Source organism: Dipodomys merriami, unplaced genomic scaffold (genome assembly GCF_024711535.1).
Source record: "Dipodomys merriami isolate MVZ:Mamm:240054 unplaced genomic scaffold, mDipMer1.0.p SCAF_42, whole genome shotgun sequence".
NCBI classification, from domain to species: Eukaryota; Metazoa; Chordata; class Mammalia; order Rodentia; family Heteromyidae; genus Dipodomys; species Dipodomys merriami.
In genome coordinates this window covers 10701472-10728902 of record NW_027205826.1, presented here as the reverse complement: position 1 = coordinate 10728902, position 27431 = coordinate 10701472, and the positions used below count along the sequence as shown (strand labels likewise).

The following is a 27431-nucleotide window of genomic DNA, read 5'->3' as shown; positions in this document are numbered from 1 at the left end:
ATCTGAGGGACAGTGCCCAAGCCCAGAGTTCAAGCCCCACAACTGACAAAAAAAACACCCCCAAACTAGTATATAAACTAGTAATTTAAGTAGAATGTTATGTATGTGATAGGAGAGAAAAGGAAAGAGAGAAGTGAGCATGACAACACACATTGCTCCTGGTTTGAATAGGCTCTGTTCCATGGAATTTGTTTCTGTTATATCTACAGATGCACATGGATAGGCTTTGTTCCATGGAATTTGTTTCTGTTTTATCTACAGATGTGCATGTTGTCAGTCACCATGTACAATGTTTTTTGTCTTGAGGGTCACAGTTTGAAAAGTTTGAGACTATTCTGCCAGGAAAGGTCACACAGTCAGATGTGGACCAGATGATTCCACAGGGAAAGGAGAAAAGAGAAGGCTGCAGAGCCCTTATATGAGTGAGAGAAATGGGGCCAATGGGGTGACAGTGCAGAAAGGGACTGCATGGAGCCAGAGTGGAAGCTGTGTTCCATCTTCTCCACCTAGTAGCCTCAGGGTCAAGAGTAAAGCCAGCACCCTGCCAAGTGTCCTAATGAGCTACCCTTTCAAGCCCCAGCACATCCATAAGGAAAATGAGTACTATTATTACTGCCCCCATTTCATAGACAAGGAAACTGAGGGTCACTTGCCTGAGGTCACATTGCTTGTAGTTGCAATCAAAACTTGGTCTCCAACCCAGGAGTGCCCATTTTCAGTCCATACACATCGTTCAAGCAATCACAGTAGACAGCTGTTCTTGACCTGTTAAAGGAACTTGGGGTTAGCCCAGGATCGGTGATCAAGGTCAGCTAGCCCTGGGTTCTTGCCTGTGGATACAAGGCAGGCAGGGGCCAGGAAATGGAGGAGCCCAGGTTTTGCAGCACTGGGACTTGGGGCTGGTGGCTGCGAGGGTGGCAGCCCTTCCCCAGCCCTGCTGCTGCTTGCAGCCTGCTTTGCCATCGCAGAATATGCTGCTAATTATAACCAAACACAATGAGCAATCACAGCCTGCTGGCGGAGGAGCTCTCCATAGAGGTCTGGCAGGCTTTTCTTTAGAACTTCCCAGCAGCCTGAAGGCAGTAGCAGAACTGTGAGCTCCAGCTCCTTCCTCCCCTTCTTGCTTCTTCTCCATGCCAGTTCTACTCAATGCAGTCAGTACAGTAACTCACTTAGCTCCTATGGTGCATGGGCTCAGTGTTCAGTGCCGCAGGATGAAGGAGAGCCAGGACTTTGTTCTTGCCTTCAATGAGCTAATCATCTTCCCAGCACTCTTTTGATTAGAATTAAAAAGCCTGGCTCAAACGAACTAGTGGTCAGGAGAGTTTTCACCAGCTCTGTATCCCTAACTGCTTTGTTCTCAGGTCCGTTCTTTGTTTTTTGGGGGTAGAGGGAGATTGGGAAAATTTATTTTCTGCCCACAAAAGTCTAACAATCTCTGATGGTGCTAGTGGTACTCAATTCTCAGATGTCCCAGGGAAAAAGAATTCTTTTCAAATCTTGGGCCAATACAAGATATGCATGAAGTCAGGGAATCCAGAGAAGGCATTTCTCAAAAGTCTGTTTTGAGGGTGCCAAGAACTAGATGGGTGAAGGGGAATGGAATAAACAGCCTTAGATGGGGTGATAGATGCACAGTTATTCATTCCTGGGATGAACCATGGACAGGCTCCATCTTTAGCCAAACTTCAAAGTGTATCAAATTTCTCTTCGGGGCCCCCTCATCCTTCTCTCCCCCTTTTCTGTCATCTAAATTCTTTCAGGGGACCATTCTGGCTGCCCATTAAACATTTTTTTGTTTGTTTTTAACCTAATGTCAACCAGTCACATTGTCTTGAATTGAGGGCCTTCTTTCTCGGCTTTTTTCTTTCAAGGTTAGTGTTCTACCCCTTGAGCCATAGCTGTACTTCTGGCTTTTTTTGCTGGGTAAGTGGAGATAAGAATCTTATGGACTTTTCTGCCCAGAACCGCCGCCATTCTCAAATCTCAGCCTTTAGTGTAGCAATATCTTTTTTTTTTTTTTTTTGGTCGGCCGTGGGGCTTCAACTCTGGGCCTGGGCGCTGCCCCTCAGCTCTTCAGCTCAAGGCGAGCGCTCTACCACTTGAGCTACAGCGCCACTTCCGGTTTTCTGGTGGTTTATTGGAGATGGGAGTCTCACGGTCTCTCCTGCCCGGGCTGGCTTTGAACCTCGATCCTCAGATCTCAGCCTCCTGAGTAGCTAGGATTACAGGCGTGAGCCACCAGCGCCCGGCTTAGCAATAACTTGTGACCAAATAATTCCATTTCTTGGAATATGATCTTAGGGAAACAGTCAGAGATGTGACTGAAGTCTGGGGTACTCAGGTGCTTTTTGCCCATAGCAATCTCATAATAAAGCCAAATTAGAGGCAACCTAAAATTTCTTCTTAAGAGGCCAGATATAAAAATTTAATTTCTCTCAACTTTTTTTTTCTCTTGACTTTTTAAGTGAAACAATTCTACTCTTCTTTTGGTTTTGCACTCCATGTCCAATTTATACCTTACAGCCTATGTTTTAGATTCAGATCATTCTTTCTCAAAGAGGAATTTTGCATTAGCTCTTTTTTTTGGGGGGGGGAGTGTCACTCTTAGCTTGCACAACTCACATAGTACACTGGCTATTCTGTGCTTTGGCATAACTTGGTCAGAGCAGTTTTGGTTTTCAATAACAGCAACTAACTCAAGTTATCTGATGGAGGAGGAGGTGCAAGTGAAGGAGGAGGAAAGAATGGCAGTAGACACTCTTAAATGTGGGGGCCTGAGGATTAAGCCTCAGAAAGGGTTTACCTAAAATAGTCCACTTTCTTTTTTCTTTTTGGTCAGTCATGGGGGCTGAACTCTGGGCCTAGGTGCTGTCCCTCAGCTCTTCAGGTCAAGGCTAGCACTCTACCACTTGAGCCACAGCGCCACTTCTGGCTTTTTTCTGCTTATGTGGTACTGAGGAATCCAACCCAGGGCCTCATGCATGGGAGGCAAGCTCTCTACCACTGAGCCAACTTCCCAGCCCCAGTCCAGTTTCTTTCTTTCATTGAACACAATTCTGAGCACATCTCTTAACTCTGGCACTTATTGGCTTTGTACCCTTAAGCAAATTACTTAACCTCTCTGTACCTTGGAGGCTCCATCTGTAACAACAGGACATTAATATTTTGTATACTATCGCACTTAGGCAAAGGGTGGTACAACAAAAAATATATTATTTCGATTTTGTCTCCAAAAGAACATAGAGCTCCTAGAACCCATGGGATTTTCAGAGTTATTACTAAAAAACCTTGAGTTTATGTTAATGAGTTTATATTAATGAGGTGACTACCAGTGCCCCTAGCCCTCCCTCTCCTGCATTCCTACACTTGCAGAAACTTTTCTTCTAGACACTGATCCTCCATGCTGTCACCTCCTTTCCTTCTCAGAGGCCATTTTCTATCGCTGTAAATGAGGTGTGCTAGCAAGACATGTACCTGAAATCTCAGCACTAGGTATGTTGGGGCAGGGAAGATTGAGTGTTTGAGACCAGCCTGGGCAACTTGCCAAGATACAAAACAAAAATAAAACCCAATACTAACTATGCCATTGGCCCTGTGGTAATATTAAAATAAGGCCAACAAGCCGGGCGCCGGTGGCTCACGCCTGTAATCCTAGCTACTCAGGAGGCTGAGATCTGAGGATCGAGGTTCAAAGCCAGCCCGGGCAGGAGAGACCGTGAGACTCCTATCTCCAATAAACCACTAGAAAACCAGAAGTGGCGCTGTAGCTCAAGTGGTAGAGCGCTCGCCTTGAGCTGAAGAGCTGAGGGACAAGCGCCCAGGCCCAGAGTTCAAGCCCCACAACCACCAAAAAAAAAAAAAAAAAAAAAAAGGCCAACAAGTTCTTTGAAATGTGTGTTAGTTGGTTTAGTTCACCATAAGAAAATGCCACAGATGGATGATTTAAACAACAAAAATTTGTTTTCTTACTGTTTTGAAGGAAATCCAAGACCAGAATTCTGGCTAGTTTAGTTTCTGGAAAGTACTCTCTGCTTGGCTTTTAGATGGCTACCTTCTTACTGTCTCTCTGTAGTCTCTCTGTATTCGTTCCTCAGCACCTGCCCATTGAGAACTATTAAGCTCTCTAGCATCTCATCCCGAAAGGACATGAACCCAAGAATACTGATAGCTCATGGTTGTAATACTAACTACTCAGGAGGCTGAGATCTAAGGATCACAGTTCAAAGCCAGCCTAAGCAGGAAAGTCTGTGAGACTCTTATCTCCAATTAACCACCAGAAAACTGAAAGTAGAGCTGTGGCTCAAGTAATAGAATACTAACCTTGAGCAAAAATAACTCAAGGACAGTGGCCAGGCCCTGAGTTCAAGCCCCACAACTGATTAAAAAAAAAAAAAGAATATCCTATCGCCTATACATCATAGCCATCTTAGTTTGTATGAACCCTGTCTCCACATAGAGCCTTTCAACAAATAAATCTGAGAGGGGGAAGACTGAATAGTCCATATTAACACTTCTTCCTTCAAAGGGTATGGACTGGATTTGGTAATTTGCTCGTAACAAATAAGATGTAGCAACAGCAACATAATGTGTCTTTGAGTCTAGGTCAAAAAAAGGGTATGATGTTCTTGAATTTTGGGTTACCAGCTCTGGGAGATGGCAGTGGTCAGGTTGTAAAGACACCCAAGCAGCCTGTGAAAAAGAACTGGAGAGGAAGTGACTCTTATCTAATCACCACCACCACCACCAAAACCAGCAACTACCTACCTGTCACCACTGCACCATCCTGCAGATCTAGCTCCAGACAAGCTTTCAGGTAACTGCAGGCCCAGCTAACATCTCCATCCTGTCCCCGCCCAGTCCAAAGGCTTCAACTCAGGGCCTGGGCACTGTCTTTGAGTTTCTTTTGCTCACGGCTAGCACTCTACCACTTGAGCCACAGTGCAATTTCTGTTTCTGTGGTACTGAGAAGTTGAACCCAAGGCTTCATGCGTGCTACGCAAACAGTCTACCACTAAGCCACATTCCCAGCCCAGGGCTGGGTTTGGTTCCTCAGTACCACATACACAGAAAAAGCTGGAAGTGGCACTATGGCTCAAGTGGTAGAGTGATAGCCTTGAGCAAAAGAAGTTCAGGGACAGTATCCAGGCCCTGAATTCAAGCCCCAGGACTGGCAAACAAACTAACACATTTCCAGCCCAGCCCCAGCTCACATGTTGACTGCAGTTTCTAGATACCAGGGTGCACGTACCCAGGCAAGCTGCTTCCAAATTCCAAACTCTGATTCACAGCATCTATGAGGTAATTCATGTTTATTGTTTGAAGACACTAAGTGTTTCAGCCATTTGTTTCACAGCCATAAGAGATAACTGATACAGCTTGCTTTGATAGTCTTCCTTCCAAACCATGGGTTTAACAAAACATCAACACTCGGTTCATATATCTATAATCCCATCACTCAGGAGGCTAAGGCAGGAAGATGGTGAATTTGAGGCCTGTCTGGGATATACAGTGAATTCCAAGCCAGCTGGGTTAGGTAGTAAGACCCTGGTGTTAGTCTCAAAAGAAAACAAAACCTTCCAGCACTGGCCATCTCTAACTTTCAGCTATTTTATACCTCCCTGCCAGTTGCTGAGTATAGTTAGCGAAAAAGAAAAAAAAAAAAAAAAAAAGACCACGCTGAAAGATTTCCCTTTCCACTCATGATGATTAATCAAAGGAAGGCCTCCTCACTGCCCACCTAGCCAACACTCTGTCTACTCTCCTTCCAATCACTACACTATATGGTATCTCCTGTCTTCTCAGGCCTTCTGAGAAGGCCTTCTTCTCGATTACAGCTGGTGGTGTCATTTCCTTCCCACTGAACAAAAAAGAATTCAGGGGGAAAAAAATCCCTCATCTTTCCGGCTCCAAAAATATCTCCTTTTAGTAGTCAGGCCTACATACACCGCCCTTCCTCCTCCTGCAGTGAGTAGACCATCCACTTGTCTATCTGAGGCCAGCCCCTCCCCTTACCCATAATCCCTTTCCTTCTTGCTTATGAAGGGCATCACTCTGGCAATTATCCGCTCATCCCTATCACCAAATGTTCCCTAGTGACTGGATCATTCTCCTCAGCATACTAATGGGATATAACAACTCTCACATCTGAATGAAAAATCCTTGACCCTACATCTCCCTCCATTTACTTCACTACTCGTCTGCTCACCGTTCATAGCAAAGTTAAAGGAATACCCACATTGTTCCTATTTCCTTGCTTCCCATTCACCATCTTTCTCACATACTTCAGTCAAGCTTTTCTCCCTACATGACACAAAGTCACATTTCTCAAGGTCACCGACAAATTCTGTGTGAACAAATTCAGTGGTTAATTCTGTTTGAGTCATCCATAGTGCTTTGTCATTTGACCACTCTTTTCTTCTAGCCTCTTCCTCTTCCTTTTTTTTTTTTTTTCCTCTCCTTTTTTCTTAAATTTTTAGGCAGGATTTTACCTTGAACCCTGTCTTCCAGCTTAGCTTCCTGAATGCTGCAATTATAGACATGTATACTCCTTTCTTTTTAAAATATTTCCTTTGGATATTCCCAGTACTCTACAGTCTTCCTTCTCACTGGCTGCTCGTTCTCCATTTCCTTCCTTCCTTCCTTTTCTTTCTTTCTTTCTTTCCCTCCTTTCTCTCTCTCTTTCTTCTTTCTTGCTCTTTCTTTCCTTCTTCCCTTACTTTTGTCAGTCCTGGGGCTTGAACTGAGAGCTTGAACACTGTCCCTGAGCTTTTTTTGCTCAAGGCTAGATAGAGCTCTCCCAGTCACCTGGTCTTTTGGCTGCTTCCTGCTGGCCTGGGGGCATCAAGGAGTCCCTGGAGCTAGGGTCTTTAGGGTCTGGGTCTGTGCTGGGCAAGGCAGGCAGTGTAAGTGAGGTCTCCAGTTGCCTGTAGTAACAAGATGGCCAGGACTTGTTCCCAGGTGGTGTGTTCTAGTTGGGGTGCGGGGGCCTGTTATCCTGTTAAAAGAAACTTTTGGAAAGGTCAGGCAAAAAGCTGACAAGGTGACAAGGACCACAATCCTCAGATCTCAACCTCCTTAGCAGTTTGGATTACAGGCGTGAGCCACTGGCGCCAGGTTCCATTTACGTTAGACTTACTTTTCCTCCTTTTAAAGGCTACAATAGTGGAATCTAGGAGTTTGCTCTCTGATATCCTCTGCTTCCCTGTCTTTCCCTTGCCCTCACTTCTCCCCTCCTTCTTTCTTGGTGACCTTTCCTTAAACACCGCTTTGTACTGCAACCCCCCTGCACATGTAGCTCTAGTCCAGAGCCCAGGATAAACAAAGGTCAAATTTGACTTTGGCTTCCTCCATTTTTTTCAGTGTTTTCGTTTTGCTTTGTTTGTCCTCCCTGGTACTGGGATATGAACTCAGGAACGAGTGCTCTATAACTTAAGCCTTGTTCTCCAGCTCCTTTGGCTTTAGTTATTTTTTAGGTAGTGTCTTAGAAGCTTTTCCGCTGGGTCAGCTTGACATTTCCATCTTCCTACCCATGCCAAGACATGAATCATCACTCCCAGCTTGTTTGTTGAGATGGAGTCTTGCTAACTTTTACCCCCTTTTTGGCCTGGCCTCCAACAGACCCTCCAATCTTCCCTTCTTAAGGAGCTGAGAGATTACAAGCACACACTACTGCATCCAGATCCAGATACTTTTCTTTTTTCCATTGATACTCACTTTATTCATACTCAAGGATAAATGTGGTAATAAAACATTTGCCTAGCTGGGCACTAGTGGCTCACACCTTTAATCCTAGCTACTCTAGAGGCTGAGATCAGAGGAATGCGGTTCAAAGCCAGCCTGGGCAGGAAAGTCCATGAAACGCTTATCTTCAATTAACCACCAGAAAACCAGAAGTGGAGCTGTGGCTCAAAGGGGAAGAGCACTAGCTTTGAGCAAAAGAGTTCAGAGGGAGTGCCTAGGACCTGAGTTCAAGCCCCACAACTGACAAAAAAAAACAAAAACAAAAAAAAACTAACAAACCCGAACCAAGAAACATTTACCTAGTGATTTGCGTATAATAGAAATATTAATCAAATGTAACAAAATTACGTTTTTCAGGGAATGATATTTGCATTTGGCTTAAAGGCAAAGTTAAGCTTCTACACTGGTGACATTTCCAATCTGGTCAATACATTTAATTCCAGTCAAGCCAGGAGGGATGAAATTGAGGGTAGTGGTAAAGATTTTGAGGTCAAAAGACTTTTCCAAAATTATTCTAATCATACCAATCATGGGCTCAGCATTTCTGTAAGATGTTCATTTTTTTTCCTATATCTGTTTGGATAAAACCAAATGCCAGAAACTTGCAAAACCCCACTCTGGATTTAAATGATTCCTACCTGGGTTTGGTAGTCCAGTGGTAACATCAATCTGATAGGGACAAAGGAATTCAAGGGATGCACTTTTCACAGAGAGACTGTTCCTTTTTTTCCCTCCAATTGAATTAAATGGCAGAGAGAGAGAGAGAGAGAGACCAGGGTTGGGGGTATTCCAATCTAAACATCCAACTTAAATCTTGTATTTGAAGCATTTTTGAAAATTCCCTATGTCAGAATCTCCATGAATGAATGTAATCCCCACTCCTATGACTACAATGATCAGATGTGCCCTAATGAGGTGACAAAGTGGGGGATGTCCTGGAGCACTGAAGCAGCATCCTCTCATTCGAGGAAGTGAGGGGAGGTGAGTGAAGGGAACACTGGTAGGTTTGAGGGAGCAACAAAGGGTGGGGAACCACCATGGGACCAGCAACAGAAGGGGCACACACTACCTCTGGGCTAAAGGGGAAGGCAAGGAGGATCCAGTGCCCAGATTCCAGGGACAGCTACAGCTATTGGAGAGGAGACAGCTTGGGCCAGAAGCCTTGACCACCTGCCCAGCAGGGTGAGGACTAGGAGAATAAAATCCTGTCTTTTCTTTCTCTTTCCCATTTCTTAACTATGGGCCCACTGGCCAAACCCAACCAGAAACCAGAGGGCAAGAGGTCATTGTAGTACAGATTCCACAGGATCTCAGAATGAGGTAGAGAAAGCTGGAGAGTGGAGTAGGAGGAGCCAATAGAGGATAACCTGCAGGATAACAGCTTATAGAAGGCAATCTTCTCAAGGCTCCTTGCCAACAAGAACAAGTTGATCTATAGTACTTCAAGATGAGGTATTAAGACAACCTGAATGTGTATGAAGTTGCAAGTCACAGTGAAGCAGGAACACGATTCATTGGCATGTGGCTATTCTAAGGAGAGCTCTAACTTAATACATCACATATTCTGTCTGGGATACAGAACCAGGAGAGAGAATGAAGAAAGAAGGAAAGAAAGAACCAGACACAAGAGCCCAGATCTCCCTCTATGATGACTGGACAAAGGGGAAAGCTTTTGGCATGGAATTGAACAACAGGGTTTGTTCAAAAAGATAAAGGATTGGGCTGGGAAGGTGGCTTAGTCGTAGAGTGCTTGCCTCACATGAATGAAGCCCTGGGTTCGATTCCTTAGTACCACAGAAAAAGCCAGAAGTAGTGCTATGGCTCAAGTTGGTAGAGTGCTAGCCTTGAGCAAAAGAAGCTCAAGGACAGTGCCCAGGACTGAGTTCAAGCCCTAGGACTGGCAAAAAAAAAAAAAAAAAAAAAAAGATAAAGGATTGAAATTCTATTTAAAGGTACTTTTAGTTACCAAACTACATTTGTTTGTTTGTTTTTTTAAGTGGCCTATATACTGGTGATTGAACCCAGGCTTCAGGCATGCTAGGCAAGCATTCTACCGCCTGAGCTATGCCTCCTAACCTTTTGCTTTTAGTTTGTTTTCAGATAGGGGTCCTTAGCCACCCTTGGACCTCAGTCCTGCTACCTCTGCCTCCCAAAAAACTGGGATTACATAGGCAGCCTACTACCCTAGCTCCCATGTTGTTTATAAAAGCATCCAAGCTGGATCTGAGCTACATAGGACTCCTCCCCTCTCCTCCCTCCCTCCCTCCCCCCCTCTCTCCCTCCCCCTCCCCCCCCCTCTCTCTTTTGTCGTGGGGCTTGAACTCTGGTCCTGGGCACTGTCCCTGAGCTTTTCAGCTCAAGGTGAGCACTCTACCACTTAAGTCACAGCACCACTTCTGGTTTTCAGGTGGTTCATTGGAGATAAGAGTCTCACAGGCTTTCCTGCCCAGGCTGGCTTTGAACCATGATCCTCAGATCTCAGCCTCCTGAGTAGCTAGTGCCACTGCTGTCTGGCTTTTTTTTTTTTTTTTTTTAAGACAGGATCTTCCTCTGTCATCTGGGCTTTCTCCAAACTACTGGGCTCGAGTGACTGTCCTATCTCAGCCTCTGGGTTGGCTAGGACTACAGGTAGTTACCACTTGTGCCTGCCTTACGGGATCCCCTACTCTTACTAGAATTATACTAAATGACCTTCTGAGTGGTTCTGGCAGCCAAAAACTGAGTGGTCTGGCAGTCAAAAACTGGCCATGCCTGTAATCCTAGCTACTCAGGAGGCTAAGATTGAGCATCACAGTTCAAAGCCAGCCCGGGCAGGAAAGTCTGTAAGACTCTTATCTCCAATAAAAACCACTATATACAGGTGGACCTGTTGCAACAATGAGAAGTACAAGTTGTCATGTCCAAAACGAGCTTTACAACGTCGGTGCGGGGGGGGGGGGGGGGGGGGGGGCGGGGAAGGAATAGGATTGGGATGGAAGGAATAGGAATAGGAATGGGATTAGGATGAGGCTGGGAAGGGATGTGAAGGGTAAACAAAGGAGGAGGCTGCAATGCTTGGTAAGAAATGTACGCATTATCCTGCCCATGTAATTGTTCACAAATAAAATTAAATTAAATTAAAAAAAAAAAAAAAAACACTAGAAAACCGGAAGTGGCGCTGTGGCTCAAGCAGTGGAGCTCTTGCCTTGAGCTGAAGAGCACAGGGACAGTGCCCAAGCCCAGAGTTCAAGCCGCATGACCAACCAAAAAAAGAGAAAAAAACAACTGGCCAGAGAAGTCACTCAATGTATCCTGCTATTCATTTTATAGAGGCTCAGAGGTACACAAGCCTGGAATCTTCTAATGAAGAGTTCTATATGGTTGTAACCTTACACAAGATGTTAGCAGGGGCTGGGAAGGTGGCTCAGTGGTAGAGTGCTTGCCTTGCATGCATGAGGCTCACCACATAAGCAGAAAAAGCCAGAAATGGGGCTGTGGCTCAAGTGGTAGAGCACTAGCCTTGAGCTGAAGAGCTGAGGGACAGTGCCCATGCCCACAGTTCAGGCCCCATGACTGATAAAAAATAATTAATAAAAATTAAAATTAAAAAAAAAAACAAGAAACAAGGTGTTAGCAAAATGAGCTTCCTTCCCATAGCTTAGTCTACTCCTTCCCTCTCCATAGGGTAGCATGCTCCCTTCCTAGGCCCTTGTAGTAAAGGCAGTAAATAATCAACTTCCAACCCCTTTATCTTGGGAAGGCAGTTCTTGGGGCAGCTACCACCATACCTGAATGACCTTCAGGTCTGGGCAGCTACAGGACCCATTATCTACTATTTGGATAGCAGCCACAAATCCTAGTCCACCACGATGAAGCCCTGGCTCACGCATCCGCACCTGGGTCTCTGCCTCCTAGCTCCTTCTAGCTCCTCCTAAGCCTCCTTCAGACAATAACCAGTGCTTCTTCTCGCTTCTCCCTTGTGAGAAGGAGTCTTGCTTGCCCCCTTTCCCGGCAATAAACCTTTCTTTGTTCTCTGTACCTGGATGTCTGTGTGGTTCTCTGGCAATAATAATCTTTCACAAGGATCACTGTAAAATGGAAGGGATGATGATCTTCCTGCTTCGGTACAGAAGCTACAGAAGATAAATGATACATTCATGGTCACTCAACAAAATTAAAGGAGAAAGATATAACCCAAGGTATCTGATGCTCTTAATGGCTTACCGTCTGCTCAACTAGCTACCTGCAGATTCCATTTTCTCCCCTTTCTAGAAAGTGGAAAGCCCTTTCTTGAGATGGCTCTAGTCTGCTTTAGCTCAGGTTTCTACCATGGACCAGTATGGGATAATATTAGAACCTATGCAGTTATAAAAACAACAAATTCTAAGCCGGGCGCTGGTGGCTCACGCCTGTAATCCTAGCTACTCAGGAGGCTGAGATCTGAGGATCGAGGTTCAAAGCCAGCCCGGGCAGGAGAGACCGTGAGACTCCTATCTCCAATAAACCACCAGAAAACCGGAAGTGGAGCTGTAGCTCAAGTGGTAGAGTGCTCGCCTTGAGCTGAAGAGCTGAGGGACAGCGCCCAGGCCCAGAGTTCAAGCCCCACAGCCGACAAAAAAAAAAAAAAAAAAAAATTCTGAATTTTCTAGCCACACAATGTATCTGTGTCAGAGATGGGCTCTGATTGAGATGGATGTTTTACAGTCTGGGGCAGTAAGGGCTAGGGAGACTGTGACTGAACGGTTCTGGAAAGAAGCTTCTACTTTCTTCCATAAGAACTCCTCTAAAAGCATCTTGTTCTCCCAAGAGTGAACAAAGGGGCAGGTAGCTTTGGTTGCTGCTGGCAACTGTATGACAACCTTGATGATTCAGAGTTTCAGGATGAAATTGACCCCATGGACAACAGAGTAAAGGGACAAAATGAATCAATGTGGAGCAGATGGTTTAGATGTTGCATAAGGCCATCATGTCTCAAAACTGTTTGACTGTCATGGACCAATTGGTTCTTTATTGTTTAAGTTGGTTGCCTTGTGCTTTCTGCTATTGCAATAAAAACCATCCATCCTTCCAATAACGCATGACAGTTCGGATTCACTGTGCTGTGGGCTGGGGAACAGGGAGGCACAGTCTGGTCTGAGACGATTCACTCACATCTGATGCAGATGGTGTGTCACTCTTTCTGGGGGAGGGAGGGAAGGTCAGGCAAGTTCATCTTGAAGCAAGGGCATAGCTGAAAGGATGCTTCTGGTATTGAATGCGATCCCCTGGGATCTTACAGAGCCTAGGCTGCCAGGTTTAGGCAGGGCAGCTTTTTTTTTTTTTTTTTTTTTTTTTTTTTGCTGGTCCTGGGGCTTGAACTCAGGGCTTTGGCACTGACTCTGAGCTTTTCCTCAATGCTAGTGCTCTACCACTTGAGCCACAGTGCCACTTCCAGCCTTTTCTGAGTAGTACATTGAAAATGAGAATCTCACAGACTTTTCTGCCTGGGCTGGCTTGGAAATGCAGTCCTTAGATCTCAGTCTAGCTAGGATTACAGGTGTGAGCCACTGGTGCCTGGTAGGGCCAGCATTCTTGACCTATGGGATCCATGGAAAGGTATCAGGAAGCTTGTGACACTCTGAAGCTAGATGTGTACATTTTCAGCAGGTGCTCAAAATGGAAGCATCATGGCTCTTTGTTTGAATGATATACAGCCTTCTAAACCTACCTGCCTCAGTTTCCTCTTGTCATGAAACAGAAATGACCTTTCCCCTTCATCCTTTTTTTTTCTTTTGGTCCGGTCGTGGGGTCTGAACTCTGGGCCTAGGCGCTGTTCCTCAGCTCTAGGCTAGCGCTCTACCACTTGAGCCACAGCACCACTTCCGGCTTTTTTCTTATGTGGTGCTGAGGAATAGAACCCAGGACCTCAGACATGCAAGGCAAGCGCTCTACCACTGAGCCACCTTCCCAGCCCCCCCTTCATCCTTTTATTCCCTACAAGAGATGACTGTATGAAAAGCCATATGACAAATATGCCAGATAGAAGAGTTCTGTTGAGCCAGGCGCTGGTGGCTCACGCCTGTAATCCTAGCTACTCAGGAGGCTGAGATCTAAGGATCGCGGTTCAAAGCCAGCCCGGGCAGGAGAGACGGTGAGACTCCTATCTCCAATAAACCACCAGAAAACCGGAAGTGGCGCTGTAGCTCAAGTGGTAGAGCACTCGCCTTGAGCTGAAGAGCTGAGGGACAGCGCCCAGGCCCAGAGTTCAAGCCCCACGACCGACAGAAAAAAAAAGAGTTCTGTTGAATGATCAAGGGCTGTGCCAAGTTTCTGGGAGAGGACATGTGGGAGCATGTCTTGGGGGAGTCCTAAAAGTCAAAGCGGCCAGAAGTGCAGGAGAGGAGAATGGTCAGGTCATACCTGCCCTGTTATAGGTATGTGAGTACATATGAACATGTATGGTATATGCTATATGCATGTAGGATAGCATGTAGAACCTGTACTGTCTGATAGTTTCTTTTCTTTTCTTTCTTTTCTTGGTGTGTATTGACACTGGGGGCTTGAACTCAGGGCTTTGAACTCTTGGTTTTTTTTTGTTTTTGTTTTGTTTTTGTCAGTTGTGTGGGGCTTGAACTCAGGGCCTGAGCACTGTCCCTGAACCTCTTTGTGCTCAAGGCTAGGGTTCTACCACTTGAGCCACAGTGCCACTTCCAGTTTTGAATAGTGACTTTTCTGCCCAGGCTGGCTTCAAACTGCTATCCACAGATCTCAGCTTCCTGAGTAGCTAGGATTACAGGTATGAGCCACAGGTGCCCAGCTGGAACCACTGTTTTATAGAAACAGTATGGTGTGGGCATGCATGCTTTTGTGTTATTATCCTCCCTCAGGCAGGCCTATCAACCTAGCTAAGATGTCTAGAATATCTTTTTCTTTTCTTTTAGGGCTCTGTGTTCGGTCATCTCTAATGCCTTGTAGTTCTTCTGATCATCCCACCTAAGACGGGAACTGGAGGGCTTTGGGAGTCAGCCTTTTTGAGGAGTTGGTACATTGTCACAGTAGATACTCGGATGGGCAATCCTTTAAGCTCAAAAGTAGTAAAATTTAGTCTGATGGTGGATTTTTCAGACTTTGAGACAGGCAAATGGATGCAGGTGATGTTTGGGGGAGGGAGGCGTCTTATCACAGTGTATGGTGGTTATACATTTGCTGTGATAGGTCTCCACAGCAGAATTTTTCATGTGTGTGTCACCAGCTATGCCTACAAATTCTCCGAATGAAGAGCAAATAGATATAACCACCATGTGGATTTTTAAAGCGTGCAACCTTTTCTTTTTTTTAAGGAAAAATATGGGAGGAAAAAAAAAAAAAGAAAGCATTTTCAGTGTCAACTCTTAAGGCATGCTGTTCAAGCTGGAAGAGAGACGTTGGGAAATACAATTTTGTCATGGAAACGCTGACAGGGCTTCATCTGAGGGACTGCTCACAGGTGCAACCCAGAATGGCACCGTCTCTCAAGGCTTATTTACATCCCAGCCTGCTGAATGAGTTCTCCTTTTGTTGTTGTTCTTGCCTAGCCCCTGGAAAGTCTGCAAGCTTTTTGGGGATGGGGAAGGCAGGGTGTCTTTTACTCAGCAAGGTAGAGGTAAAAGAAGGGTGAAAGGAAGGAGAGACAGAAAGTAAATGTACTGATTTTAAATGCCAAGCACAACTCCATGAGTATGCAAGCATCATTTTTCATGTGTTTGTCTCCATAGTCCGTAGCCCAGTAGGGTACCCAAGGTCTTATATGTTACAGAGAAGGAAATTAGCTGACAACACCGGGCTGAGAGCTTAGGACCACATTCTTGGATCCCTGATTCCACCACTGTTGGCTGACACTAACACCCTGGGGCAGGAGAGCATATCTACTGAGAGGAGCTGTGCAGTGACCACCCTTAGTCTTTATTAAGGGATAGATATCAACTGCAGACTGGGCTTTGGGCAGGCTTTGCTCAAGAGTGGGCACTAGATCCTGAAGATATAAGTTCTCTGTTCTTCCCATGTCCCAAGAGTCCTAACAGACAGCAAAGGGCTCCAGATGCTTTATGGAGCCAAGGAACTGGACCTCAATAGCTAGACAGGAAAAGATTGCTTGTCTGTGGGATGTTTCCATTTGGTGTGGAAAGTGTGGTCCCTTAGGGGCTCCCACTCCAAACTGCTAGGGGAAACAAGGACTCCAAACACAAGAGTCCAGGAAAGATGAAGGAAAAAGTCACAGACCATACATTCCCGAGCTCACAAGTCTGAACAGGAAAAACCTGTTTTGTTTTGTTTGCTAGCCAGGGTCCAAAGCCCTGAGCAACCAACCGACTTTGGGATTGAAGACATCCATGTCCCTTGGACTATGTGAAGAATTGGGGTGAGACAGATGTCTAGCCCTGTCCTGCATCCAAAGGGCCCCAGCATCTTCCTCCTTCATTTTCTATCCCGAGCCACCTCTGCTGTGTGTGTTGAGGGGTGGAGAATGAGGCTCTGCTGGGGAGCTGTTGGAGCCTAGGCTGCTCTGATCAGATTCATTCCTCAGCTCCATGTGTTCTCAGCAATACAGATCCCACCTTCCCCATCCACGATCTTTGGGAGTTTGGGAGACATTCCAGTGCTGGCTCTGACACGAATTTACAGCTCGGTGCGCCAGGCGATCAGAACTGACTCCTCTCCTTCTCCCTCAGAGGTGTTGATAGTAACAGCAGCTATGAGCTGCCAAGTTGGCAGGAGAACAGAGCAGGCTGTGCACTGCGGATGGGGGGGGGGGGCGGAGGCCAGGGAGCAGAGAGCTGGCAGAGGGCTGGGCCAGAACAACTGTTTTGTTTATCCTGAAATTGAAAGGGTCCCTCCTGTCCTGCAGCAGGCTCAGGGATGGGACCAGGGACTGCAGTGTAGGAAGTGAAGGACCCCGGGGCTGGAGATGAAGCTAATCACCTCACCCGCCATGCCCTGAGAGACTCTTGATTCTAGGTGTGGCTAGAGGCAGTGGAAAGGATTCTGGCTAGTGTTCTTTTCATCTCTAGTCAGCTTGGCCCCAGGAGGCAAGCCAGGCCTCCTAAGCAGTCCAGAGATCTACCTAGGATTCTGCTTTGGGTGGAGAGGCTCTGGTAAGAGCTGGAATGGAACCCCAGGGTGGGGTGGGGCAGCTAACCTTCTCAGAAGCTGCTTCCTCCTAAAGATAAGAGATCACAAGGAAAACTTGGGAAGGCACTCAAGCACTTTCAAACAGACCCGAGGAACTTTGGCCAGACATTGGGCTTCTCTACCCTCAGCAATTAATATTTACTTCAGAGTTTTAGGTGATGATTTAACAACATAGGAATAACCAAATCTTGTCTATGGCTTACTTCATGGTAGACACTATGCTTTATGTTATGAATGCACTTGATGTTTACATTTTACCAGATGGGTCCTATTAGTATTTTGTTTATTTATTGCCAGTACTGGGATGTGAACTTAGGGCCTTTAAGGTCTGCACAGGGACACCTCCCTTTCTCTTGGCTAAATTTCTGCCCAGTATCTGTTACCTAGGTAACTGGCAGACCCGGAAGCAGTCACCTTCCCCTCCAGCTAGGTCACATCCTAGGCCACCTCTGGTCACAGGCCTCCCACCTGACTTTAGGAGAGTCCCAGACCCAGAGGTCACATCTGGATCCAGTGTGGCCACACCTTTCCCCCACCTAGCCACACCTCTTCCTGTCCCTAGTCAAGATAAGTCCTGGCCCAGGGGTGGATCCCCTCTTCCTTTTCAACCATGCCTCTACACCATGCACGTGGTGGGGGGGGGCGGCAAGCAGTTTGAAAAATAAATTTCTTTTCCTGCCTGAATAGCGTGTGGTGTTCTCTACATCGCTACCTAATGAAACCTACCTATTTAATATATCTTACAGGGCCTACGTACTATCCCTAGCTTTTTTTGCTCAACACTGGTGCTCTACCACTTGAGCCACAACCCACTTCTGGTTTTGTTGGTGGTTATTTGGAGGTAAGAATCCCATGGACTTTGTGCCCTGGCTAGCTTTGAATTGTTGTCCTTACACCTCAGCCTCCTGAGTAGCTAGGATGCCAGGTGTGAGTCACTGGTACCTGATAAATTCCCATTTCATTAGTGGGGAACAGAGATGTCAACTGACTGATTCAGGGTCACAGAGTTCTACTACTGACTTACATCTGTAATGACAAAGTCAGAGACTTGAACTCAGGCTATATTGCTTAAACCATTGTTCTCAGTCCCTACACAATCTGCCTTCATAGTGCAACTGCATTCCAGACATGGTGACTAGCACAGAGAAAATGTTTAATAAGTGCCAACTACCTATGATGTCTCTGGACGATTTCAGATGAGACCCAAACTCTTGGCATCTACCCTAGACTCTCCATGAGGCTTTAGGTGTCCTCCCATCTTTGGCCTACACTCCTGTCCTTTCTCATCTTAAGAGTTGGAAGAATGCCTCCTTTAGAGAGCTGCTGGCCCTCCCTCTTCCCTGTTCCTCTCCCCTCCTCCTCAAGACACAGCAGAGGAATTCTCAGCTTCCTCTAGTTACCCTCAGCTTGCAAAGAAAACATAGTCTGCTGTGCCTGCTGCCAGTTCTTCCCTGGTGACAGACGTAACCCATGTGCTCAGTGCCAGCCCAGTCTGTGCTATGGAGAGAGCCAGGAGCCTGAGGATAGATCTGACTGCCCTCTAGAAGAGCCTGGGTAAAGCCCTTTCAGTTTGGGCCTTTCCCTTAGAGCACTCTACCCCCAAATAAAATGTCTTGGCTTTTCTGACTGTAAGAGCTGTGACTGAAGATTTCTTTCTTTCTTTCTTTCTTTCTTTTTTTTTGGGTCCAGTCGTGGGGCCTGAACTCTGGGCCTGGGCACTGCCCCTCAGCTCTTCAGCTCAAGGCTAGCGCTCTACCACTTGAGCTTTTTTGTTTTTTTTTTCTTTTTTGGTCAGTCGTGGGGCTTGAACTCTGGGCTTGGGCGCTGTCCCTGCGATCTTCAGCTCAAGGCTAGTGCTCTACTGCTTGAGCCACAGCACCACTTCCGGTTTTTTGGTGGTTAATTGGAGACAAGTGACTCATGGACTTTCCTGCCTGGGCTGGAAATTATCAACCTTTGAATTATCAACCTCAGATCTCAGACTCTTGAGTAGCGAGGATTACTATAGTCATAAGCCATTGGCACCCAGCCCATAGACTTTTTTTTTTTTTAATACAGTATATGCAGTCCTGAGATGGAACCCAGGGATTTATGCATGCTAGTGTTATAGTACTAAGCTACATTGCCCTGGTGTTGGATTTTTGAGGGTTTTACTATGTATCTCACACTAGTCTTGAACTTGTTATATAGCCTAAGCTGACCTCAAACCTGCCGTTCTGCCTCAGCCTCCTGAATGCTGGGACTGCAGCTGTGTGCCACCATGCCTGGCTCTCACAGATTCATGCTAGAGAAGGAAATCCATTGTATTGATATTCCTAAACTGAGGGATCCATTTGTAAACAGCAGCTTTCTAGGTCACTAAAGTACGCCACAGGCCACCTTTGCCTCCTTCTCTCTCTCTTTCTTTCTCTTTCTCTCTTTCTTTTTTTTTTTTTTGTCGGTCATGGGGCTTGAACTCTGGGCCTGGGCGCTGTCCCTCAGCTCTTCAGCTCAAGGCGAGCACTCTACCACTTGAGCTACAGCGCCACTTCCGGTTTTCTGGTGGTTTATTGGAGATAGGAGTCTCACCATCTCTCCTGCCCGGGCTGGCTTTGAACCGCGATCCTCAGATCTCAGCCTCCTGAGTAGCTAGGATTACAGGTGTGAGCCACCAGCGCCCGGCTCTTTCTCTCTTTCTTTTCCTTCCCTTCCTTCCTTCCTTTCCTTCTTGTTGTGGGGCTTGAACTCAAAAGCAGGGCGCTGTCCCTGAACTTTTCTGCTCAAGGCTAGAGGTCTACCACTTTGAGCCACAGCTCCATTTCCAGTTTTTTGGTGGTTAATTGGTTTTTGATTTCTTTTCTTTTCTTTTTTGTTGGTTGTGGGGCTTGAACTCTGGGCTTGGGTACTGTCCTGCACTCTTCAGCGCTAGGCGAGTGCTCTACCGCTTGAGCCACAGCGCCACTTCTGGTTTTCCAGTGGTTTATTGGAGATAAAAGAGTTTTTGGGGCTGGGAAGGTGGCTTAGTGGTAGAGCGCTTGCCTTGCATGCCTGAGGCCCTGGGTTCGATTCCTCAGCACCACATAAGCAAAAAGAAAAAAGTCAGAAGTGGCGCTGTGGCTCAAGTGGTAGAGCGCTAGCCTTGAGCTGAAGAGCTGAGGGACAGCACCCAGGCCCAGAGTTCAGGCCCCACGACTGGACCGCCCCCCCCCCCCAAAAAAAAGAGTCTCATGGACTTTCGTGCCCGGGCTGGCTTTGAACTGCGATCCTCAGATCTCAGCCTCCTGAGCAGCTAGGATTACAGGCATGAGCCACCGGCGCCAGGCTTTGGTAGTTAATTGGAGATAAGAGTCTCACAGATTTTCCTGCCTGAACTGGCTTTGAACCCCAATCCTCAGACCCCAGCCTCTTGAGTAGCTAGGATTAAAGACGTGAGCTACTAGTGCCCGTCTAATTATTTCACTTTCTATGGTGCCAGAACTATCTCCTGTCAGCTGGGAAATGGCCAAACTAGAAGCAGGTGTCTGGATTACTAGTTCTAAGACTGAACTCTACCTGAGACAACCTCCATGATGAGCACCAGGGAAAGGAACTACAGTGTAGCTATCCCCTAAACAACCCTGTTCATTTATGTTGCTGGTGGAGGCACTGGCTACAGATGCACTGGACAAGTGAGAAGACAGCTGACCCTGGTCAGTGAGACAGGAGGCGGGCCATGGGCTGAAAAGCCTTGCCATGGCTAACTCAGAAGGAAATGAGAGTCTTAATAGTACACTTAAAAAGAACAGAGAAAGGAGGGATATAGTATTTTCTAGTCAGAAACTTTTTTTGTGTGTATAAATACCATACAGAGGGGTTACAATTACATGGGCAAGGTAATGAGTACATTTCTTATCAAGCATTGTTGCCTCCTCCTTTGTTTCCCCTTCCCATCTCCCACCCCCATCCACACCCCCCAGAAACTTTTTTATCTGTGGGGGCTAGTACTGGGACTTGAACTCAAGGCCTGGGTGCTTTTTTGATCAAGGCTAGCCCTCTACCACTTTGAGTCACAGCTTCACTTCTGGTTTTTGAGTGGTTAATTAGAGATGAGTCTCATAAACTTTCCTGCCCAGGCAGGCTTTGAACCTTAATCCTCAGATCTCAGCTTCCTAACTAGCTAGGATTATAGGCATGAGTCTATGGTGCCCAGCCACTTCCAGCTTTTTGCTGGTTAATTGGAGATATGTCTGCCCAGGATGGCTTTGAACTAAGATCTTCAGATCTCAACCTCTTGGATAGCTTGAATTACTGGCATGACCTATCAGTGCCTGGTAGAAGCTTTATTAAATTAAAAAACATTTAATTGAAAAGGTGATGTTCAGTCTTCAGGGAACATCTGGAACATAGTGATCAATAATTGTGAACAAGAGCTGGATGTGTTGGCACATACCTGTAATCCCAGCTACTCAGAAGGTAAAGAAGATACAAGTTCAAGGCTACCTCTCACAAAAAGTTCACAAAACTTGAGCCAGGCACCAGTGGCTCACACCTGTAATCCAGGCTACTCAGGCTAAGATCTGAGGATTGAGGTTCAAAGCCAGCAGGAAAGTCTGTGAGACTTTTTTTTTTGGGGGGGGGGTCTGGTCGTGGAGTCTGAACTCTGGGCCTGGGCGCTGTCCCTCAGCTCTTCAGCTCAAGGCTAGCGCTCTACCACTTGAGCCACAGCGCCACTTCCGGCTTTTTTCTTTTTGCTTATGTGGTGCTGAGGAATCGAACCCAGGGCCTCAGGCATGCAAGGCAAGCCCTCTACCACTGAGCCATCTTCCCAGCCCTCCCTCCTTGAGACTTTTTATCTCCAATCAACCACCAGAAAATCAGAAGTGGCGCTGTGGCTCAAGTGGTAGAGCACTAGCCTTGAGCAAAAGAACTCAGGGACAGTGCCCAGACCAGAGTTCAAGCCCCACAACTGACAAAAATACAAACAACTTGAAGGCTGGGAATGTGACTTAGTGGTAGAGTGCTTGCTTAGCATGCATGAAGCCTTGGGTTCAATTCCTCAGTGCCACATACACAGAAAAAGCCAAAAGTATTGTTGCAGCTCAAGTGGTACAGTGCTAGCCTTGAGCAAAAGCTTAGGGACAGTTCCCAGGCTCTGAGTTCAAGCTCCAGGACTGGCAAGAAAGAAAGAAAGAAAGAAAGAAAGAAAGAAAGAAAGAAAGAAAGAAAGAAAGAAAGAAAGAAAGAAAGAAAGAAAGAAAGGAAGGAAGGAAGGAAGGAAGGAAGGAAGGAAGGAAGAAAGGAAGGAAGGAAGAAAGAGAGAGAGAGAAAGTTGAGGGCTGGGAAGTGGTAGAATGCTTGCCTTGCATGCATGAGGCCCTGGGTTTGATTCCTCAGCACCACATAAGCAGAAAAAGTGGTGCTGTGGCTCAAGTGGTAGAGCGCTAGCCTTGAGCTGAAGAGCTGAGGCCAGTGCCCAGGCCCTGAGTTCAGGCCCCATGACCGACCAAAAAAAAAAAAGGGAAGAAACAAGTTGAGCTGGGTGCTAATGGTTCAGACCTGTAATCCTAGCTACTCAGGAGGCTGAGATATGAGGATCTGGTTGGAACCCAGCTCAGGCAGAAAAGTCTGTAAGATTCTTATCTCCAATTAAATACTAAAAAGCCAGAAGTAAAGCTGTGGCAAGTAGTAGAGCATTAGTCTTGAGCATAAAAGTTCAGGGACAGTGCCCAGACCCTGAGTTCAAGCCCCAGGACTGACACACTGACACACACATACACACACACACACACACACACACACACACACACACACACACATGCACGCACAAAGTTGTATGTAGTGTTTTTTGTTTTTTTGGTTTGTCGTGGGGCTTGAACTCTGGGCTTGGGTGCTGTCCCTGTGCTCTTCAGCTCAAGGTAAGTGCTCTACCGCTTGAGCCACAGCACCACTTCCAGTTTTTTTCTAGTGGTTTATTGGAGATAAGAGTCTCACGGCCTTTGCTGCCCAGGCTGGCCTTGAACCACCATCCTCAGATCTCAGCCTCCTGAGTAGCTAGGATTACAGGCATGAGCCACCAGCGCCTGGCTGGATGTAGTGTTCACAGCAGTCATCCCAGTTATGGGAAGGCTAAAGGTAAAATCATCACAGTCGTGGATGTCTCTGGACAAAAAAAAAAAAGTATATATAAGATATAATTTGAAAAATAACTAAAGCAAAAAGGGCCAGAAGTGTGGCTCAAATGGTAGAGCACCTAATAAGTGGAAGGCCCCGAGTAAAAACCCAAACAAAACCCCTACCAAAAAAATGGAGGGGGTTCAAACAGGGCTATCACAATCCAAACAAATCCTTTCTCTATACTTACTACTCAAGAAGTTCTAACACCAAAGAGCTGAAGGGGAAACTGAGGCATTAGAGCAGTGGAGAGGTCTGAGGTGTGTTAAGCAATACCCAGAAGAAGGCTGCTGCCTATCATCACACAAGGCTGACTTCCACCATGGTGTGGCTCAGCGAGGAGGGGTGGGGGGTGTCCAAAATACTCAACTTGGCTTGTTAAAGATTTCTTTTCAAGTGCTGTTACAGAAGTGGAGAGTGGAAGTGTCCCGACCCGCAAGACGTCAAAGAGGGCAGTGAACCTAAGCAAGAAGGAATGAAGAGACAAGAGACACGAAGAATGACAGCAAGACAGGGATTCTGATCAAGCTGCTAAATTTTATTTTTCACCCAGCTGTATTTATATGCTTGGAATAAGGACGCTTTTTCATTGGCCGTTAAGGAAGCTTTTTCATTGGCCGAAGAAGCTGTAGGATGTTTGCTTAGAGCAAGGTGAAAAGGTGGTCGGTCTTTAGCAGCTGCAGGGTGTTTACTTAGGGCGTGGTGAAAAGGTGGTCTTTAGCAGCTGCAGGGTGTTTACTTAGGGCGTGGTGAAAAGGTGGGATTCTGTAAACTCAGCCTCAAGATGTTCCAGTGAGATAGTCAAGCCTATTATGTTGAGAGACTCAACTTTTGGCTCCCAACATGGAAGGAAATGTCTTCCAGTCAACTGACTAACCGGTAGCTTGCTGCTCTTCCGTGAAATAAATTCCGAGGGTTTTTGTCTCTCACACACAGAAATGCATTTTCTTGGTCAGAGCTTGAAAGGCTCATTTATGATGAATGACAAGGCACCTGAAAAGATTAGACAGGGCAGGTTCCAGGGGTGCAGAACAACTAATGGCCTTCCTCTTGCCACTCATCCTGTGCGGCACCCAGCCAAAATCAGAAGAAAGACAAAATCTGAAGGTAAGAAGCAAAGGACTGGAACCGAAGGGAGAGGCCCGAGTATACCAGGAGTGAGAGCTAAAGGGAGGACCTGATGAAGGATGGATGCCACTACTTGTGGGAGCACCCAGGGGACTGGGAAAAGGGTTATTCCAGACAAGAAGAGTCTGCCGGTAGGTGTTGGAGAAGGGCACACACTCGTCTTTGGCCCCCTTGCATGTAGATGGGATCTGGAGGTCAGCATAGAGGGCCAGGGGCTGCTTGAGATGACCTGTCAGAGCTCCTTCCCTCTGGAGGCCTCTGAAGGAAACGAGAATGGGAGGACAGAAGTGGGTCGAGGTTCGATTTTCCCGAAGAAGCCCTGAGCTGGAGACAGGATGCGTTGACTCTTTACTTATTTATGAGGCTATCGATTATAATGCAGCTTTTCCACAGGATCCTGAGGTAGCTCAAGTTGGGAGAAGAGAAGAAGTCCCTTTGCTCTGCAGACATCAGGAACTCAGAGAGGCCACACCACTGGCCTCCTCACCTCCCCATTCTCTCTCCTCTTCCATCCTATTTGCAGCCTTCACCTTATCTGTGGGATGTATGTAACCCCTCTCTTCCCTCCTCCCCCCAACCCGGTCTCAGTTTTCCTATTCTGGATACCTTCCAATAAGTAGGGCATATGCCATCCCTCCAAATCCTGAAGGTCTAGATATCAGAATTCAGAGCTATAAAAGACCCCTGAGGGGTCCTATCAAAATCATTTTGTTTTATTGAAAAGGAAGAGGCCCAGGGGAAATCATAGAAAGTGAGAGGCATAAATTGGACAGGAGTAGAGGCCTTCTGACTCCTCCAAGTGATAACTCATTCCTATCTGGCTCCTCTTTACTTGAAATAATCCCTCAGATCTTTTTTTTTTTTTTGGGTCCGGTCGTGGAGCCTGAACTCTGGGCCTGGGCGCTGTCCCTCAGCTCTTCAGCTCAAGGCTAGCGCTCTACCACTTGAGCCACAGCGCCACTTCCGGCTTTTTTCTTTTTGCTTATGTGGTGCTGAGGAATCGAACCCAGGGCCTCGAGCATGCAAGGCAAGCGCTCTACCACTGAGCCACCTTCCCAGCCCAATCCCTCAGATCTTGAATGACCCCCACAATCTCTCCTCCTCTTCGGTTCAGGAATGGGGGAGGCTGCTGAGCCGGGTATCCTGTACTGGAACCCTGTTCTCTTTTGCATTCTCCCAATAGGGCCTCTGCTCAGATCATTTGTGTTTGATGAAGTCTTTGCACTCAATTTTCACTCTTTCCAAGTAAGATTGAGGGGGGTCTGCCTAACCCCAGAAGGAAACTGAAGCTAGTGACAATGACCATGAGTCTAATCAGCTTGGCCCAGCCTTACCCTACAGCTTCAGATGGACAGAACTGTCAGGTGCGAGGAAATGGCTGTTTTCTTTTGGCGTTGGTGCCAGGGTTCAGTCTACTGGAAGAAAAAAGAATAGAAGCTGGTCACTGATGCCTAATGCCTGTGATCCTAGAGACTGGAATCAGAAGTTTACAGTTTGAAGTCAGCCCAGAGAGAAAAAATACATTCCAAGAGATTCTATCCCCATAGAAAGGAAGCTAGACACTCCTGTGATCTCAGATTGTATGGGAACTCTAATAGTAGGCAAAGATGGATTTTGGCTCAAAAACATAGTGGGAAGTGAGACATTATTTTTTTTATGGCGGGGGGGGGGGTCTGGTTGTGGGGCCTGAATTCTGAGCCTGGGCGCTGTGTCCCTCAGCTCTTCAGCTCAAGGTTAGTGCTCTACCACTTGAGCCACAGCACCACTTCTGGCTTTTTTTTTCTGTTTATGTGGTGCTGAGGAATTGAACCCAGGGCCTCATGCATGCAAGGCAACCACTCTACCACTGAGCCACCTTCCCAGCTCAACATTTGTAAGTTCAAGCCCCATGATGGAAAAAAAAAAAAAAAAAAGGATATTGCTTGGGTGCTCTGCCCTATCATGATTGTTCATTTTGGCATTCAATATTCCAAAATTTAACCCTAACTCAGTTTCCTAGCCTTATCTCTTCTTTCTTCTCATCTCAGAGGCTGTGCAGTAGACAAAAGGAATTCCATAGAAACGCTACATTTTTCTCCTTTGCCCCATTTTACAAAATGTCGATCTTCTTCCTCACAAATAGAACACTCATGTTATATGCTATCTTCCCTCATATAGCAGCTGGCATTTATTGAGTTATTGAAAGACCCTAGTCCCCTAGGATACTTTCGTCAATGGGAGGGCGCCCCAGAAAACTCAGACTCCAGGCCGGGAGATGCAATAAGCAAGAGGAGTTTATTTGACGTTTGCGCAAACGGACTCTCTGTCCCGAGCAGACAGGGAGCCCCGAGCAGCGGCTACAAGCCTTTTTAAAGGCAAAAACCACAAGATTAACGCATAACACAAAGCATCCCATGATTGGTCCATTTAAAGGTCACCATATACACCAACAACACTCTTTGTAAAATGACTGGCCCATGGTTGGTTTAAGGGGGGGTTTACATGGTTACAGGCCCATGATTGGTTGACACTTGGCTCAGCTTGTGGTCTTGCCAGGTGGTCGTTGTCAAGGTTTGTCCCAGGGATTGCTTAATTAATCTGGAACTGAAGAACATGTACTATCTATAACCGCTGTCCTTGTCCTGGGTGGGCTGATATCCGGACATCTGGGCTGGCCAATATCCTTGAGTCACTGCCCAGTTTTATCTCCCAGGGAAGGGGGTCTGAATGCAAGCATATTTATAGAAGCAAAATCAGCAGTATGCAAGTTAGTAATGGTAATGGTAAAGTGAGGTTTTTAATTTTTAACCCTTCACTATGATCTGCCAGACATTGAGCTTTAATCTCCCAATAAGCACCATATTCTTCTCATTTCTTCTTAGAGTTAGTTACACAGCTAATAAATGGCAAAGTCGGGATTTGAACCCAGCCTTGTGATCTTCAGGGCTTATTTTTTCAGCCACTATATTACAGTGCCCAAGAGGTTAGTTACCCTTATCAACATTATCTTTCTCTGCCTAGGATTTGAGCCACACTTTCCTTATCACACATCACCTTTTAGTTTTCACTGTAACTATCCTCTAAGCTCCTTTACTAACTACACTGTGACTCTTCAAAAATAGGGGCAGTGTCCTCAACACTTGGCCCAGGGCTAGCACAGGCAGGGATCCTTTACTGTGTTTTGAATGAAGGAATGAGCTCATGAATGAATGGATCTGAATCATAGCAAGGCCTAAAGCCTGCCCACCATGGAACTGGGAGTCAGAACTTGCTTTTCTGAAAGGCTCAGCCTTCCATTTCCTTTTCAAAGGCACTCTGGGAAAGGA

General features: G+C 46.4%; 1 long non-coding RNA gene across 2 annotated transcripts in view; it reads right to left on the bottom strand.

Annotated features, from left to right (window-relative positions):
• Positions 1-23515: 23515 nt before the first annotated feature.
• The window catches only part of LOC138807443 (uncharacterized), a 16609-nt gene continuing 12693 nt past the window's right edge, over positions 23516-27431 (bottom strand). The window contains exons 2-3 of one of the 2 annotated variants that reach the window (XR_011366150.1): positions 25461-25541; positions 23516-23991 (exon numbers count right to left, since the gene is read on the bottom strand). This is a non-coding gene — a long non-coding RNA (uncharacterized lncRNA). The remainder of the gene's footprint in view (positions 23992-25460; positions 25542-27431) is intronic. The other variant, XR_011366151.1, reaches the window with a different exon arrangement.